Raw genomic sequence first — 17,018 nt, forward strand, 5'->3', positions numbered from 1 at the left:
GGGGGTATATTATGCAATAGAAGGTATTATTAGTGCTGCAGAAAGAAAAATTAGGGCACATTTTGAGTGACTTTTCAAATCCTCTTCTATTTCATTAAAAAATTCTGACATGCAGTCTCCCAAAATGGCCACCAGAGACAAAAGAGCCCAAATGTAGCCCAAATATCACCCAGATGTAGCCCAAGTATAGCCCAATGACAGAATGTCCCAGAGTGTTCTAAAGAACAACTAGAGCGCTAACAGTCCTACTTATTACAAAGGTATGGCACACCTGAAGCCATCTTGATTGGAATAAAGTGGTAACTCTTAAAACATTTAATTTAAAAAGGAACAAAATGAGGGGGTATATTTTGCCATATGAATTATGATTAGTGCTGCAGAAAGAAAAATTAGGGCACATTTTGAGTGACTTCTCAAACCCTCTTCAATTTCATTAAAACATTCTGACATACAGTCTCCCAAGATGGCCACCAGAGACAAAAGAGCCTAAATGTAGCCCAAATATCACCCAGATGTACCCCAAGTATAGCCCAATGACAGAATGTCCCAGAGTGTTCTAAAGAACAACTAGAGCGCTAAGAGTCTTACTTATGACAAAAGTATGGCACACCAGAAGCCATCTTGGTTGGAATGAAGTGGTAAGTCTGAAAACACTCAATTTAAAAAGGAACAACATGAGGGGGTTAATTTTGCCATAGAAAGTATGATTAGTGCTTCAGAAAGAAAAATTAGGGATCATTTTGAGTGACTTCTCAAATCTTCTTCTATTTCATTAAAAAAATTCTGACATGCAGACTGAAACATGCACTTTGAATACCAGCAGCAGACGTCCCTGGTGAGCAGTAGCTTTACTACAGTGATCTAATGTGCAACTAGAGTGCTAACATTCAGAATTTATGGCAAATGTGTGACACATCTGAATGCCTTCTTGATGGAACAAAAGTAAACAAGCATTGAAAATGCAATAGATCTCGCCCTCGTTTAAGTTAAAGCCATTCTGTTTGTAATGAGGTGGCTTTTTAGCTTTGCTTTTATTAGTGTTTTTTCAACTTTCATGTAAATAACATGCATCTGTATGCATATAAGTATATGTATGCATGCATTTATGTTTGTATTTATATAGATATACAGATGATATATGTTTATATATGTATGTATATATATATATTCACTGAAAAAACCATAGGCTATAGACCATATATAGTTAGGAATTTGCATTTACAAAACCTTGAAAATTCACTGAAAAAACCATAGGTTATAGACCATATATAGTTAGGAATTAGCATTTACAAAACCTTGAAAATTCACTGAAAAAACCATAGGTTATAGACCATATATAGTTAGGAATTCGCATTTACAAAACCTTATTTTACTCACACAAAACCATTGAAATTCCATATATAGTTAGTTGCACTAACTATATATCGCGCACCCGCAATCCACTGCTGATGATGTCACATATTACATCATTCATGACATGGTCAGTGGCATCACTGATGACATCACTGATGACATCTCAAATGACATCACTGATGACATCTCAAATGACATCACTGATGACATCACTGATGACATCTCATTTGACATTACTGATCACATCACTGATGATATCATTCATGTGATAATACGATGAACCTCTTCAGACTCTAATATAACCTTAGATACAATCAGTGTAAACAGACACTCACAGACTGTCACTCATCCATGGAGTTACTCACACACCTAGTCAGTCATGCAAAGAATCAATCACACCTCCATTTCCTCAACTATACAGTTATACAAACTTTACTTATTCAAACATATACTAACACATATTTACTCTCTTATACAATCCCTGATACAAGTTCACAATGATCCATACAGCCACTCACACATTCACTGGCTCTTATGCACAGTTATTTATATATGTCAACTCTCACATGTACTGTGTTTTACATATGTACTTACTTTGACATGTAGCACTGAGATATCCATTCACTCACCAATACACTCATGCACACAGTCAACCGCCCATACAGCTGTTTCCACATGCACTTTTGAAACCATACATCTAGTGAATCAACTGCTCACACATCTATGCACAGAGTCATACACCTCCCAGCCACCCACACACACACTCAGTCTCCCATACAAATACTTGGGCAACCAAACAATAACCCATATAGTTACTCATATAGCTACTTATCAACACATGCAACAGTTTACAGAACAACAGACATAATGATGCACAAATTAAGACAGTTTAGTCACTAACCCATGCACTCAGTGAGACAAATTTAATCACTCACTCATACAGTCAGTCATGCACCTACTAAATCCTTCATCCAGACACTTATACATCCACTCATTCTTCAATATGTAAGACATATTTTAACTTTACAGAAACATACAGTCACTGGATGTTGTCATCAGTGATGTCATCAGTGATGTCATTTGAGATGTCATCAGTGATGTCATCAGTGATGTCACTGACCATGTCATGAATGATGTAATATGTGACATCATCAGCAGTGGATTGCGGGTGCGCGATATATAGTTAGTGCAACTAACTATATATGGAATTTCAATGGTTTTGTGTGAGTAAAATAAGGTTTTGTAAATGCGAATTCCTAACTATATATGGTCTATAACCTATGGTTTTTTCAGTGAATATATATATACATACACACACACATAAACACACTCACACAAATACAAATGTGCACAGTATAATACTGTGTCATTGCTGAGTGTGGGGAGTGGCTGTGCTACACGAGAAGTATTGGATTCGGGTTGTGTGGTGCACTCCTTTATCAACTCTTGGCTTTCAACTATTTTTTCTGAGCTTTAGAGGGGTGTGCTGGGTGGGGAGGAGGAGCCACCCTCCGCGGAAATTAGAATGAATGTGAACTAGTGACTGACGTCATTAGCCCCATCCCGCACTACATATGGCAGAAATCCATTGCCTATGTAATCTTCAAGTTGCAAATACTTGTATGGTAATTCAAAAATGTAATTGAAACAAATCATTTTCAAACATTCAAATTTTTAAGCATACTGTACGTACATTTTGACATGAACAGTAAATATTTATATGTCTTACTCTAGACATTTGTTTTACTATCTAAGCAGAAAAAAAATAATCAATTCAGATAAAAAAGATAATCCGCTCCCAATGCATTTCGGGAATATTTCCCTTCGTCACGGGCGCTGAAAAATATAATATAGTAAGCATGTATAAGCTTTTGAAGGAAACGACTTTCAGCACATATAACACTGGTACAGTTGATTCACATTGAATAATACACCGTATATCATGAATAGTGGGAAAACTGTAATGTAAACAAACAAGAAAATGCAAGAAGCATCCGGTAAGTGTGGCAATGAATGGACATGTACATTACCGTAAGTGGAAAAACAATACAAACAACATGTATGTGAAAAACATATATCGTGCTGTGAAATAGGAATGGGCTAATTAATAAATATTCGACTCTGAAGACTAACAAATGAAATGGAAGTGGACCTATTGATGAATAAAGTACTGTAAGCGATTGAAGTTAGAACAAGAGATACGATTTTGAAGGTGAACACTTACGAAAAGAGATACTGGGGAGAACTGGTAGTGAAGCCTGCGCTCAGGAGCGTGGAGTAAACTTTCAGGGGAATCTACAGGGTTAAACTGAAACTTAGTTTGTGTTGATTACCTGATCGCGATGTTATTAACGTGATGAACTCAGAATTCTGACTATCGTACCTTACACGAGAAGCAGATCCTCGAGTGTGTCATGATTACCCCCCACTCAGAAAGTGAGAGAGACCGACTGCTACAGTTAAACCAAGAATATGGTGTGCCATGCATAGTGGAAAAGACTATGATAACCTTGAGAAGTCAATTTGTGCATTGCAGAATGACGCAGATTACACCAATACATAGCCTTTTCTTATGAATCCCTTAAATTCAGACTGATTGCTAGTTATACTGTTTTATTTCAAATTAGCGTATAACTGTAAAAAATCAACATTATATATAACAGGTTTGATTGTGAAAAGAACATAATGTTTCAACCCTTTAGTCAGAAGGTCTGCAGTAGAATACAAATATACAGCAAATCCTCATAAGCAATTAAATGAAAACAGAAGACAACCACCTCTCTCTCTTGAGACATAAATCCATCTAGCATTTATATATCTATGTATGACACAGTTTCCTGTTCCCAGTGGTTCTCAATCTATATAAAATAATAGATTCCTACCTTGCTGAGAGATTGGATTGCCAGAGATGTAAGCAAAAAGTGACAGCAACAAACATTTTCTAAAGGTCAGTTAAGTTAAGTTTAATAATTTAGGTTTGTTTTTGTTTGATAACTTAAGTTCGTTCTGGTATGTGAATGTACTTCTATTTACCACACCATGCATTCCTTTTTAGTTCTGTTTCAGTCATAGTTTCCTAAAATTGATAAATTTAGAGTTTCAGGACAAGTGGTTAATCCCTTGCCTGCGGGGCGGGGGGGAGCGCACAGCACCCCGGTGCTCATGATGAGCTCAGCTCGTCATGAGCCACGGTGGCCGTGTGCTCATGGCAAGCTGAGCTCATCACGGCCACGCCCGTTTCTTCAGAACGCTCAGCACAGCGGGGGAATTAGCCCCGCGTGCGAGCGTTCTGACCGTTGTGACGAGCTCAGCTCGTCATGCGCATGGGAGGGGTTAAGACTCCCATTTAGATGAATGTGGTAACTGGACACTTGCAAAGTACCTGCAAATGTCCGATTCTCACCCTTTCTCTCAGCTTCTATGCGTCATTTACTGGTCGAGAACACTGTTTTCTTAAATGTAGAGGTGCTAGTGGTGCAGCTGATGGAGAAATCCTTTGCTCAGAAAGAACTGCAGTAACAGTGGTGTCAAAGAAGTTGTGTGGTATAGGGTCTCTCCTCCAACATCATTTATGTTAGCTTCTCTTCTCTCCCAGATCACCATGTTTTCTGTGGTGGCCCCTGACTGAACAAGCTCAGGTATGTCTTCTGTGAACTAAGAAAACATTGATCATGCCTTTTTTCTGAAGCCCTGTGTTCAGAAACAAAAATAAGAAATGGGAATGCCCATGTTGTTGGTTGACCGATGTGTGAGCTATTGTAAAGCAACAACCACATTTCTTGTCAGGGTAAGGCACAAGCAAACTCCAAATTAACCTGTGCTCAACCTCTTGGTAGCTTGGCACAGAACAGTCAGGCTTAACTTAGAGGCAATGTGTAAAGTATTTGTACAACACTTCAAAGAATAACACAGTGGAACCACCACACAAAAAAGTATACCAGGCCAGGTTAGAAGCATGGAGCTGAATTTATTAAATAAAACAAGTCCAGAATGACAAAAATCCAAAACATAGAACTTAAGTTATTAATTTTTAATAAATAAAGTAAATATAGTGCTAAACACCACAAAGACCATTAAATCTATGGGGTTCACCCATAGAATCAAGGGACCTGGGTATAAATTGTATAAAGAAATTGGTCCTTGATTGTAGTTTAAATAAACATTTAAATGAGTTTCATTTGTTTCTCATTTATGCAATTCAATTCGCATGTATCGTTTCAATCAAAAAACCATGGGAGAGATATATTCAGTTATAAATCAACGCAGGAAGTTTGATACATAAGGTTGATGAAAAACCCAAAACAATTGTTAATATAATTAAAGTGTAACCACACAATGTATATTTGTTATATCAAAAAGATTCAAAGATTTATTTACAATTCATAAAAAATCAGTTATCTGAACGGCGCAATAGACTATCAAGTGTATAGTCAGTGAGGAAAGAAAAGGGGTGCTCGAGTGAAAAGGAAATTTGAAGAAAAACAAACAAAGTAAATACACAATTGTATTATTTACACAATACAAAGCAGGATAGCCTCCGCTATTTTTTATGCCTGTCCCCTGTGGTGAATTAGTTGAGGGATATGGGGAAATGGACACTGGGAGGGATACAGGCAGGTCAATGGGTGGGCGTCGACGTTTCGACCCTGATGCCCTTGGGGTGTTGGGGACCTCAGCCGCGGGTCTTCTTCAGGACTCAGGAGGGGGGGGGGGAATTTTGCGCAGCGGATTAATTAGACCGTTATCCAACGGGTCGTCTGGATTGAACACCAATGCGATAACAGGAATATAGACCTCCGTCTATACTTCAGGATGAATGAATCACCTAGTGGTTTGTTGGTGGTCAAGAGATGTAGAAAAGCTTGGAGTCAGGCAGGAGTTCTAAGGTGAGCCGCTGTGAGCAACGATGGCGTGGTCCTACCGGTGCCCCCTCGGGCGTCCCGGTGGTAATGCTCCGATTGGGTCTTGGTATTCACAATATTTTCAAGTCCGATTATCACCTCAAGCGTCCGTGTTAGTTGAGCCGCCAAGGGAAACCTCCGATTAAGCTGGGTTCAGCCAGGCTTTTCAAGGGTTCAGTGAAGAGTCAGTCTGGCGTGTTGGTCTCTGCCGATAGAGACCAACACGCCAGACTGACTCTTCACTGAACCCTTGAAAAGCCTGGCTGAACCCAGCTTAATCGGAGGTTTCCCTTGGCGGCTCAACTAACACGGACGCTTGAGGTGATAATCGGACTTGAAAATATTGTGAATACCAACACCCAATCGGAGCATTACCACCGGGACGCCCGAGGGGGCACCGGTAGGACCACGCCATCGTTGCTCACAGCGGCTCACCTTAGAACTCCTGCCTGACTCCAAGCTTTTCTACATCTCTTGACCACCAACAAACCACTAGGTGATTCATTCATCCTGAAGTATAGACGGAGGTCTATATTCCTGTTATCGCATTGGTGTTCAATCCAGACGACCCGTTGGATAACGGTCTAATTGATCCGCAGCGCAAAATTTCCCCCCCCCCCCCCCCCCTCCTGAGTCCTGAAGAAGACCCGCGGCTGAGGTCCCCAACACCCCAAGAGCATCAGGGTCGAAACGTCGACGCCCACCCATTGACCTGCCTGTATCCCTCCCAGTGTCCATTTCCCCATATCCCTCAACTAATTCACCACAGGGGACAGGCATAAAAAATAGCGGAGGCTATCCTGCTTTGTATTGTGTAAATAATACAATTGTGTATTTACTTTGTTTCTTTTTCTTCAAATTTCCTTTTCACTCGAGCACCCCTTTTCTTTCCTCACTGACTATACACTTGATAGTCTATTGCGCCGTTCAGATAACTGATTTTTTATGAATTGTAAATAAATCTTTGAATCTTTTTGATATAACAAATATACATTGTGTGGTTACACTTTAATTATATTAACAATTGTTGTGGGGTTTTCATCAACCTTATGTATCAAACTTCCTGCGTTGATTTATAACTGAATATATCTCTCCCATTGTTTTTTGATTGAAACGATACATGCGAATTGAATTGCATAAATGAGAAACAAATGAAACTCATTTAAATGTTTATTTAAACTACAATCAATGACCAATTTCTTTATACAAACACCACAAAGAGCCAACTAAGGACATATGGTCACACTGAACCAGGTCAAATTCAAAAGTTCAGGACAACCACGATGGGGCACAGGTCAGATACACTCCCAGGTTAGTCTCACTGAAAGTTCACCTTCTCAAGTTCATGTCAAGAGTACTGTTTGTGTTGAAGAGGGCCGCAAGGAGCAGGGAGAGATCTTCTGGATGCTGTTGGCAAAATGCAAGTAGCTGGCCAGAGTTGTGAGTGGGCATTGCTGGATCTATTTAGTGAAGGTCCCAGTGAGCAGTTGATGCTGCAGTGTGAAGAGCTGGGATGACTGAGCTTAGCGCTGATTTGTGGTGTGAGCTAGGCAATCTAGGTGTGAAGTGGCCTATTCATGGCCACAAAGAGCCAACCTTTTGATTTCAGAACCCTTGAGCCACACCAAGGGTCCAGGATCTGAGAGGCACCAATTGTGGGTCAGAAAATCACTGCGGCTGGGTCCAGAGACTGGTTCAGGATGTTGGCGACCCTTTTCTGTCCTTGAGGGTTAGATCAGGGGGCAAGCAGACTAGCCCTTGGAGTCACTCTTTGGTCCTGGGTTCAAAATGAAATTGCTGTTCCAGTTCTCCTTCCTCAGGCAAGAGAGCAGAAGGCTGCAGGTCAGCAGAGCAGGCCAGCACTTCCTTTAGAGCAACAGTCCAGCAGAGTGACAGTCCTTTGTAGCAGCACAGCAGTCCTTCTCCCTGGCAGAGTAATCCACAGGTCCAGAAGTCTACTGAAGAGTTGGTGTCTGAGGTACAGTAATAATAACCAGTTGTGCCTTTGGAGTGGTGGAAAAAGCTTCAAAAGATCTCTTTTTGACATCCCTAGGCAGCTTGCCTTCCATGGCCTGGCCCCAGACTAACTACATGGGGCATACAGCCCTTTGTGTAGAGGCAGGACACAACCTCTTCAAGTGTAAGCGGGGCTGTGCCCATCTCCTCCCTCTCAACCTGCTAGTGATGGCTCATCCAGGCACACCGAAGTTCCCTATTGTGTGTGGCTGTCTAGGAGGAATACACAAAACTCAACTGTCGGCTACACACTGTCATGTGACCCAGGCACACGGTCTAAATGGCAAAGGCAGGAAATGTCAGCTTTCTAAAAATTGCATTTTCAAAAACACAATTTAATTAGGATTTCATATTGTGATTCCAGAGACTCAAGACATGAACTGGTTACCTATTCTAATTTGGAAAGTACACCTACAGATTTTAATGAGGTAACTCCAATGTTATCCTTTTGGAGAGGTAGGCCTTGTAGTAGTGAAAATGGCTTTAAGAGTTTTTCACTACCAGGACATGTAAAACTTAAAAGTACATGCCCTATTTTTAAATACATTGCACCATGCCCTTTGGGCTGTCTAGGACCTACCCCAGGGGTGAACAATAGGCATTAAAAAGGAAGATTTGAGCCTGGCAAAAGGTTTACTATGACGGGTCAAAATGGCCGTTTACAAATGCACACACACACACACCCTGCAATGACAGGCCTGAGACAAGCTTAAAGTGTTACTTAAGTATGTGGCACAATCAGTGCTGCAGGCGAGTTAGTATTTACAACAAGGGGTGGTGAGGGACAGAGTCTCTGAATTAAACAGAATACTCTCACCCAGTCAAGAGATCAGGGCTAGATCCAACACCGTTTTTTAGCTCACTGCACCATCCCAGTTTCAGAACCTGGCTGTATGCAAATTAGTCTGTTCCTGTCCCAGTGCATGATGGGAACAGGGCAAACCAAACTACAAAAGCCAATTCTTACACTGGGAAGGAAACAAGCTACCGGGGACCGGTTTCTGGCATTTCAGCCTCTTCGGCCCGGCTTGCTTGAATCCTGATGGTGCAATGAGCAAGGGACTCACATCTGAGTATACCCTTCCACGCTTAGGGTGGACAAAAATATTTACAACAAGGGGTGGTGAGGGACAGAGTCTCTGAATTAAACAGAATACTCTCACCCAGTCAAGAGATCAGGGCTAGATCCAACACCGTTTTTTAGCTCACTGCACCATCCCAGTTTCAGAACCTGGCTGTATGCAAATTAGTCTGTTCCTGTCCCAGTGCATGATGGGAACAGGGCAAACCAAACTACAAAAGCCAATTCTTACACTGGGAAGGAAACAAGCTACCGGGGACCGGTTTCTGGCATTTCAGCCTCTTCGGCCCGGCTTGCTTGAATCCTGATGGTGCAATGAGCAAGGGACTCACATCTGAGTATACCCTTCCACGCTTAGGGTGGACAAAAATATTTACAACAAGGGGTGGTGAGGGACAGAGTCTCTGAATTAAACAGAATACTCTCACCCAGTCAAGAGATCAGGGCTAGATCCAACACCGTTTTTTAGCTCACTGCACCATCCCAGTTTCAGAACCTGGCTGTATGCAAATTAGTCTGTTCCTGTCCCAGTGCATGATGGGAACAGGGCAAACCAAACTACAAAAGCCAATTCTTACACTGGGAAGGAAACAAGCTACCGGGGACCGGTTTCTGGCATTTCAGCCTCTTCGGCCCGGCTTGCTTGAATCCTGATGGTGCAATGAGCAAGGGACTCACATCTGAGTATACCCTTCCACGCTTAGGGTGGACAAAAATATTTACAACAAGGGGTGGTGAGGGACAGAGTCTCTGAATTAAACAGAATACTCTCACCCAGTCAAGAGATCAGGGCTAGATCCAACACCGTTTTTTAGCTCACTGCACCATCCCAGTTTCAGAACCTGGCTGTATGCAAATTAGTCTGTTCCTGTCCCAGTGCATGATGGGAACAGGGCAAACCAAACTACAAAAGCCAATTCTTACACTGGGAAGGAAACAAGCTACCGGGGACCGGTTTCTGGCATTTCAGCCTCTTCGGCCCGGCTTGCTTGAATCCTGATGGTGCAATGAGCAAGGGACTCACATCTGAGTATACCCTTCCACGCTTAGGGTGGACAAAAATATTTACAACAAGGGGTGGTGAGGGACAGAGTCTCTGAATTAAACAGAATACTCTCACCCAGTCAAGAGATCAGGGCTAGATCCAACACCGTTTTTTAGCTCACTGCACCATCCCAGTTTCAGAACCTGGCTGTATGCAAATTAGTCTGTTCCTGTCCCAGTGCATGATGGGAACAGGGCAAACCAAACTACAAAATCCAATTCTTACACTGGGAAGGAAACAAGCTACCGGGGACCGGTTTCTGGCATTTCAGCCTCTTCGGCCCGGCTTGCTTAAATCCTGATGGTGCAATGAGCAAGGGACTCACATCTGAGTATACCCTTCCACGCTTAGGGTGGACAAAAATATTTACAACAAGGGGTGGTGAGGGACAGAGTCTCTGAATTAAACAGAATACTCTCACCCAGTCAAGAGATCAGGGCTAGATCCAACACCGTTTTTTAGCTCACTGCACCATCCCAGTTTCAGAACCTGGCTGTATGCAAATTAGTCTGTTCCTGTCCCAGTGCATGATGGGAACAGGGCAAACCAAACTACAAAAGCCAATTCTTACACTGGGAAGGAAACAAGCTACCGGGGACCGGTTTCTGGCATTTCAGCCTCTTCGGCCCGGCTTGCTTGAATCCTGATGGTGCAATGAGCAAGGGACTCACATCTGAGTATACCCTTCCACGCTTAGGGTGGACAAAAATATTTACAACAAGGGGTGGTGAGGGACAGAGTCTCTGAATTAAACAGAATACTCTCACCCAGTCAAGAGATCAGGGCTAGATCCAGGGCTAGATCCAGGCGAGTTAGTAGCATTTAATTTACAGGCACTGGGCACATGTGGTACCACTTTACTAGGAACTTCTAAGTAAATTAAATATACCAATTGGGCAGTAGCCAATGTTATCATGTTTCCTTTGTTCTTTTTTAAATGTTTTATTTCAAATAATTTCTATTGAATTTTCAGCAAGAATAACCATGCAAGGACAGTGGTAAAAAAATATATAACGGAGGTGCAGTACAATGTACCAATATATAAGGGTTACAGTGTAATGTGCAGTGTCCTAAGACAAACACAAATGAATTAATCAAAAGTAGGAGTGAAGGCAAATGTTTAGGTTATGACCCTGCAGAAAAGGGCAAATTCAACATCCACCATACCAGCATGGCATGACAGTCCTGCAATAACTTTGTTCCCCCAAAATGCTGCAATCGTGGAAGTGGGAGTCACTTCTGCAAATTGGGGGATCAACTCAGGTTCAGTTTGACGAGGTGGCACCTTCACCACCCAAGCAAGAAGGCAGCAGGCCTTTAAAATGTCTCTCTTCCATACTCTACCAACAGTAATGCCGTGCAAGGCTCAGATTAAGGGGCATATATCAAATAGGTAGTAGAATTCTGCTTTGTCCCAATAATTCTCTGCAGCCAGTATTTTACTACTACTACTATATTTTACTACTATATTACTCAATGTTTTTTTGTAATAGATAGATAGATAATAATATTTTTATTTGATTTGTTAAAATCATAAAAAGGGTGGGACTTACCACCATGATATAAACAACATAATTCGGATACAGAATAAAAAGTACAATACATTTTTTTTAGTAGTCGTAACCCTAACGTGGGATGGTACCAAGGTGCAACAGTTTATTATAAGCAGGGATGTAAACATGTCCAAGGGTTTTTTGTAATATTAGGCTTTTTTTTTAAAAAAAAGACCTAATCGATAGAGTAGACCATTCCCATGCATGAGTTCAGTCCCATTAATGTATGTCTACTCTGTATTATTTTCCTGTTATTTCTGTTTACATTCGAACTTCCAACACATGTTTGAATACAATCTTCATTAATAATTAACAATGTTATAGTTTCCTCTTATGATTTCTTATAATAAGACTTTTATATTTTGTGCGGCTGTCTCATAATATGTCAATCATAAATCTTTTGCAGATGTATCAGTGTAGAAATATCCTCAGTATGGCACTCTTTCACACCAATACCCCAAAATATTAAATTATGTAAACAAAAGACAAATGCAATATTCAGCATACTCGCACAAAAGTCAAAAAACAACTCAATCAAATATGCAAAAGGACCTTTTGGCACTGGTGATAAAGTCATCAGCTAAACCATTTAAAAATCTAATATGTCAGAGGAATTCATAACAATTTGTATAAAGATAAAAAGATATATTTAGGTAGAACTGACAGACGGGGATATTCTCAAAAACGTGCGATAATCATCGCCAAAATAGTGGGTGGTGGCGGTGGGTGTTGTGGCCCTCTTGGGTCTCCGAGCTGCATGATCAGTAACTCCATGACGTGTGTTGGTCTTCAGATGTGGCTCAGGGTTGGGCTCCCTTTCATACTGCATGTTGTAGTCCTGCTTAACACCAGTAAAAGGCAGGTGTTGAATCTCTGCTGCTAACGCGCCTTATCGTCTGTTTTTGCATCGCAGATTTGGCTGGTCATTGAGAATGTTGCGAAGTGGTGTTTTAGTGTGTTTTTGCACGGGATTGCCTACTCTGCATATCATTCGTGTTAGTTGTCGCTCTCATCCATGGCGATGTTTTTTGCGGCAGCTATCGCTGGAAAACTGGCGATATCGTCAGTTTGCACCAGCTTGAGAATAGGTCGATACATTTATCGCCGCTTTTACAGCGCTATAGTGCCGTTAAATCAGCGATCAGTCCTTTAGAATATGCCCCAGAGTACATGCCAAATAAGAGATACATCTTAAGCAAAATGGATTGTGTGTAAGAGTTGTGTCAAAATCGAAAGAGTTAAGCAGTAGTGTCTATGAAAAGAGGTGGATGAAAAGTGAAATATTAGAAAGTTTGTTTTTGTTTCCAGAGTGGATACGTTAAAGGATATTTTTACTTATTGCCAGGAAGAGTACCATTATTCATCTATTATTAGTGACAAAACTTAGTTTGATGGCTAAAAGCCGCATATTTGTCCCACAAAGCCAAACAAGCACGTGGTGTCTTGAGTAGAGAATTATAATGCATTATTTTAACGTCTGTTTCCTGATCACTCTGTCAAAATCTCTGTAGTTCTCTGGAGAATAAAGTTTTAACATTTTATTTGAAAAAATGTGCATAGAGCAGCAGAAGGGTGAACAATAACCATTGTTCTTGGGCACCCGACCAGATGAAATAAACCAAAAAATTGAACATTAATCTAGATGCCACACAAAACAACACATGGACAAGTGAGCAGCATTCCAAAGACCTTCTCATGTTCTCCAGAGCACAACTGTCTAAATCTGTGGGTTCATCATAAGCACCCCAAAAGCATCTCGCTGTTCCCTTCCTTGCCTACTCATATTCAATGCATCTTCACCCTTTTCAAACCGATGGAAAACTCTGAGGCCTTCCACCTGACCCATTAAACAAAATCATACAAGGCGCCTGCCAACCTCTGTCGATCGATATACCTCAAAGAACATTTCACCTTTCTTTTGGCTGATATAACTGAATTGATCAATAACTCTCTCCTAGTAGGAATCGTTCCTAAACCTTTGATCACACTATTATACACTATTAAACCAAGCAGGTGACCTGAAAATATTGTCCAACTACTGGCTTTCTCCAATCTTCTGTTCCTCAGCAAAATCATGGAAAGGGAAATGATGCTTAAATCGTACATTAAAATTAGCCATGTTCTATCTGACCAAGTAACTCGTTTCTGCCCCGCAAGAGTCACTGAAACTGCACTACCCAATATGTGGTAAAAGTTCCTTCTCTTTTCGTAAAAGAGGAAGAAAAGCACCCTTATTTTCTTGATGTGTTCATGTATTATCACAGAATGATGCCATACAATACTTCTGGATACTCTTAAACAATGAGCCGGAATATTGGACCTGTGCGACAATGGGTCCAATCCTTCATATTTCGCTGAAGGCAAAAAAATCAATTAAATCATCCAGATAGATGTTGATGTCCTGGTCCTCAGGGATCATACCTCTCATGTCTCCTTTATTTACGTGAGCCCACAGGCAAAACTCCCCGAGAAATACCAGGCAAAATTCCAAATATATGCAGATGGTCAACACATTCACACTTATACTTGGAAACCATCTCGGAGAATCCAAGGGACTTTCCCTCTCGGTTAGACCACAAATTCTCCCAGATGAACAAGAACTTTTCTCTTCATGAGCAGCTGCAAGAGAGAGTAATTAACGATTGGAGCTCTCATATGCAAAACACTACAGTTTTCCTGGCCAACAAATATCTGAATGCATCTCACTACCTCAGTAGAAATAAGGAATCTGGCAATACCCCACCTATGTTCCTGAATTCAGCACACTGACAAAGGGTGTGAACATGTTATGTCATATTAGAGCACTTTTTTAATGTGTTTGTTCACCTAAAAGGTTTCATGGCGCTAAGGCATAGAGGCAAGGGAGACCCAAAAGCTTAGGCTTTAGAAGCCTATTTAAAAAGCCAGGTTTTCAATAAGGTTCTGAAGATAGCATATAAAGTTTTAGTTCTAATATTTGGGGGTATGGAGTTCCATATCTTTCGGGCAATCACAGCAAACCTAGTATCAACCACTCTCTTCCTGTTGAATGTGGGGATGTCTAGTAAATTTTGATAGGCTGATCTAAGATTGCATTTGGTAGTGTATTTCTGAATTCTGCAGGTCACAAAGGTAAGGATTTCTCTGTATAGAGATTTGAAAATAATGCACCCAGTTTTAAACAAGGTCTTTAGAGTGACTGGAAGCCAATGTAATTTTGCCATCAGCGGTTCAGTATGGCAGTATCTCAGCAGGCGCCATACTAGCCTGGCTGCCTGATTTCGAACCAACTGCAACATCTGACTCAATCCCTTTGGAAGTCCTAGATAGAGGGAGAGATCATAATCAATCCGGTACAAAACATGGGCAATGATATTCTGAATGATGGCTTCTGGAGTAAAACATTTCCAGATTTGTTTTACTTTTCAGAGCTGGAAAAAATAAGACAAAGTCACTGTTCCTATCTGAGGTTTCATAGAAAGGTCTTCATCAACTAGTATCCCAAGGCTTTTGAGAACTTTTTTCGAAATAGGAGGAGCTCCCATCTCTAAAGGCCAGATGGAGAGATATCTAGCTATTCTAGCTATACAGTTTGTTTTAATTTAACTGAATATCATGCAACACTGTTTTAAGCGCTTAAAACAGTGTTGCATGATATTAAGTTGTATATTAATCTGTATACACTGTATGTCGAAACTTGCTGTGATTGATTATTAATTTGCAAGCGACAGTTGGCTCCAAAACTTTCTTTTGCCTGTAAGAAAATTTCTTTCTGATTCACTCACTTTTCTTTACCCTGTGCTCTTTCTAATCCTTGGGATAGGTACAGGATTGTGCCCTATCTAAATGTTTGTATGTGACCCTCTTAAGGTCAACTAATTTTTTCTAAGTCTAAATTAAACATTCCACGCCCGGCTGGGCTAGGAAGTTGAACTATAGTACTTATTGTGGGCTATAAGTTTATTTGTCTACTTATTGAATTCCCTGAGGACCCTTGTTCTCCTTAATAGATCTCTGAAGGACTGGCACGTCCAATTAGGATATCATGATCCACTGTATCAAAGGCCCCCGATAAGTCCAAAAGGACTAAATCATGGGCCATTTCTTTGTCTTCATCTTCTCTCGTATCATCAGCTACGGATAATATGACGCTTCAGTAGAGTGGGCAGTATGGAAAGCTTCCTGGTGAGGATCTAGAAAGGAGGATTCCTTTAAAAATGAGCAGAGAAATTGGACAATATGTGCCTCAAATATCATGGCTAGATATGGTAGTAAAGAAGTTGGGCGGTAGTTTTTCACGACTGCAGGACCTTCACCAACTTATTTTTTAAGTGGGATGACTACCACCTTCTTAAAGGTATTGGATACAATACCTTGCCTTAAGTATAGGTTAAGCAGGGAGATGACTGGATCAGGAAGGAGTGAAAAAGCATTCTTTTGGATCATGGGGTGTGAGTATTTTCAGAGGATCTGGATTTGATTTTAGTCATCAGCTTCAGAAAACAATCACTGGTAATGGCTAGGGGAGAGACGCAGGTTATGGTGCTGAGAGAGAGGCTTTCCTTTATCATCTGTATTTTGTCAATGAAAAAGGAATTAAGGTTGTCACAATGTTTTTGAGTGGGGACCACCTGCACATTAAATTGATCGGGATTGAAGAATTCTGTAACAATGTCAAATATTAATTTCGTTTTATTTCCAGAGATTAACATTTTATTAGAAAAGTAAGTGGATTTGGCCTCCCAGATTGCTTTCTTATAGACCTTTAGCAGCAGGATTTAGCTATATTTTTTGTCAGATGTATATGTTTTCCGCCATTTCTGCTTGGATTGGTGTAACTCAAGCTTGGCTCTCTTTAAGTCTTCTTCATACCATTTTGAAGCTTCAAGACGGCGTATGGATTTTGTGTTACACCTAGGGGCATGTAGATTGCTAGCTTCTCTCAGCCAGTCAGTTATAGCCTCTTGCAAGTCATCTACGTTTCTACTACAGGTGGGTGTGGACAGTGCCAATGAATCCTGAAAGCTATCAAGATTGACACGATTCCAGTTTCTCGAATAAGTGGCAGGACAGATAGGGAGTTTCCTGGG

At 40.9% G+C, this 17,018-nt stretch overlaps 1 protein-coding gene across 1 annotated transcript in view; it reads left to right on the forward strand.

Annotated features, from left to right (window-relative positions):
- Positions 1–17,018, forward strand: part of LOC147683825 (uncharacterized) — a 1,174,400-nt gene that overhangs the window by 425,144 nt on the left and 732,238 nt on the right. The window lies entirely within an intron of this gene.

The sequence above is a fragment of the Lissotriton vulgaris genome, chromosome 11, assembly GCF_964263255.1.
Source record: "Lissotriton vulgaris chromosome 11, aLisVul1.2, whole genome shotgun sequence".
Taxonomy (NCBI): Eukaryota; Metazoa; Chordata; class Amphibia; order Caudata; family Salamandridae; genus Lissotriton; species Lissotriton vulgaris.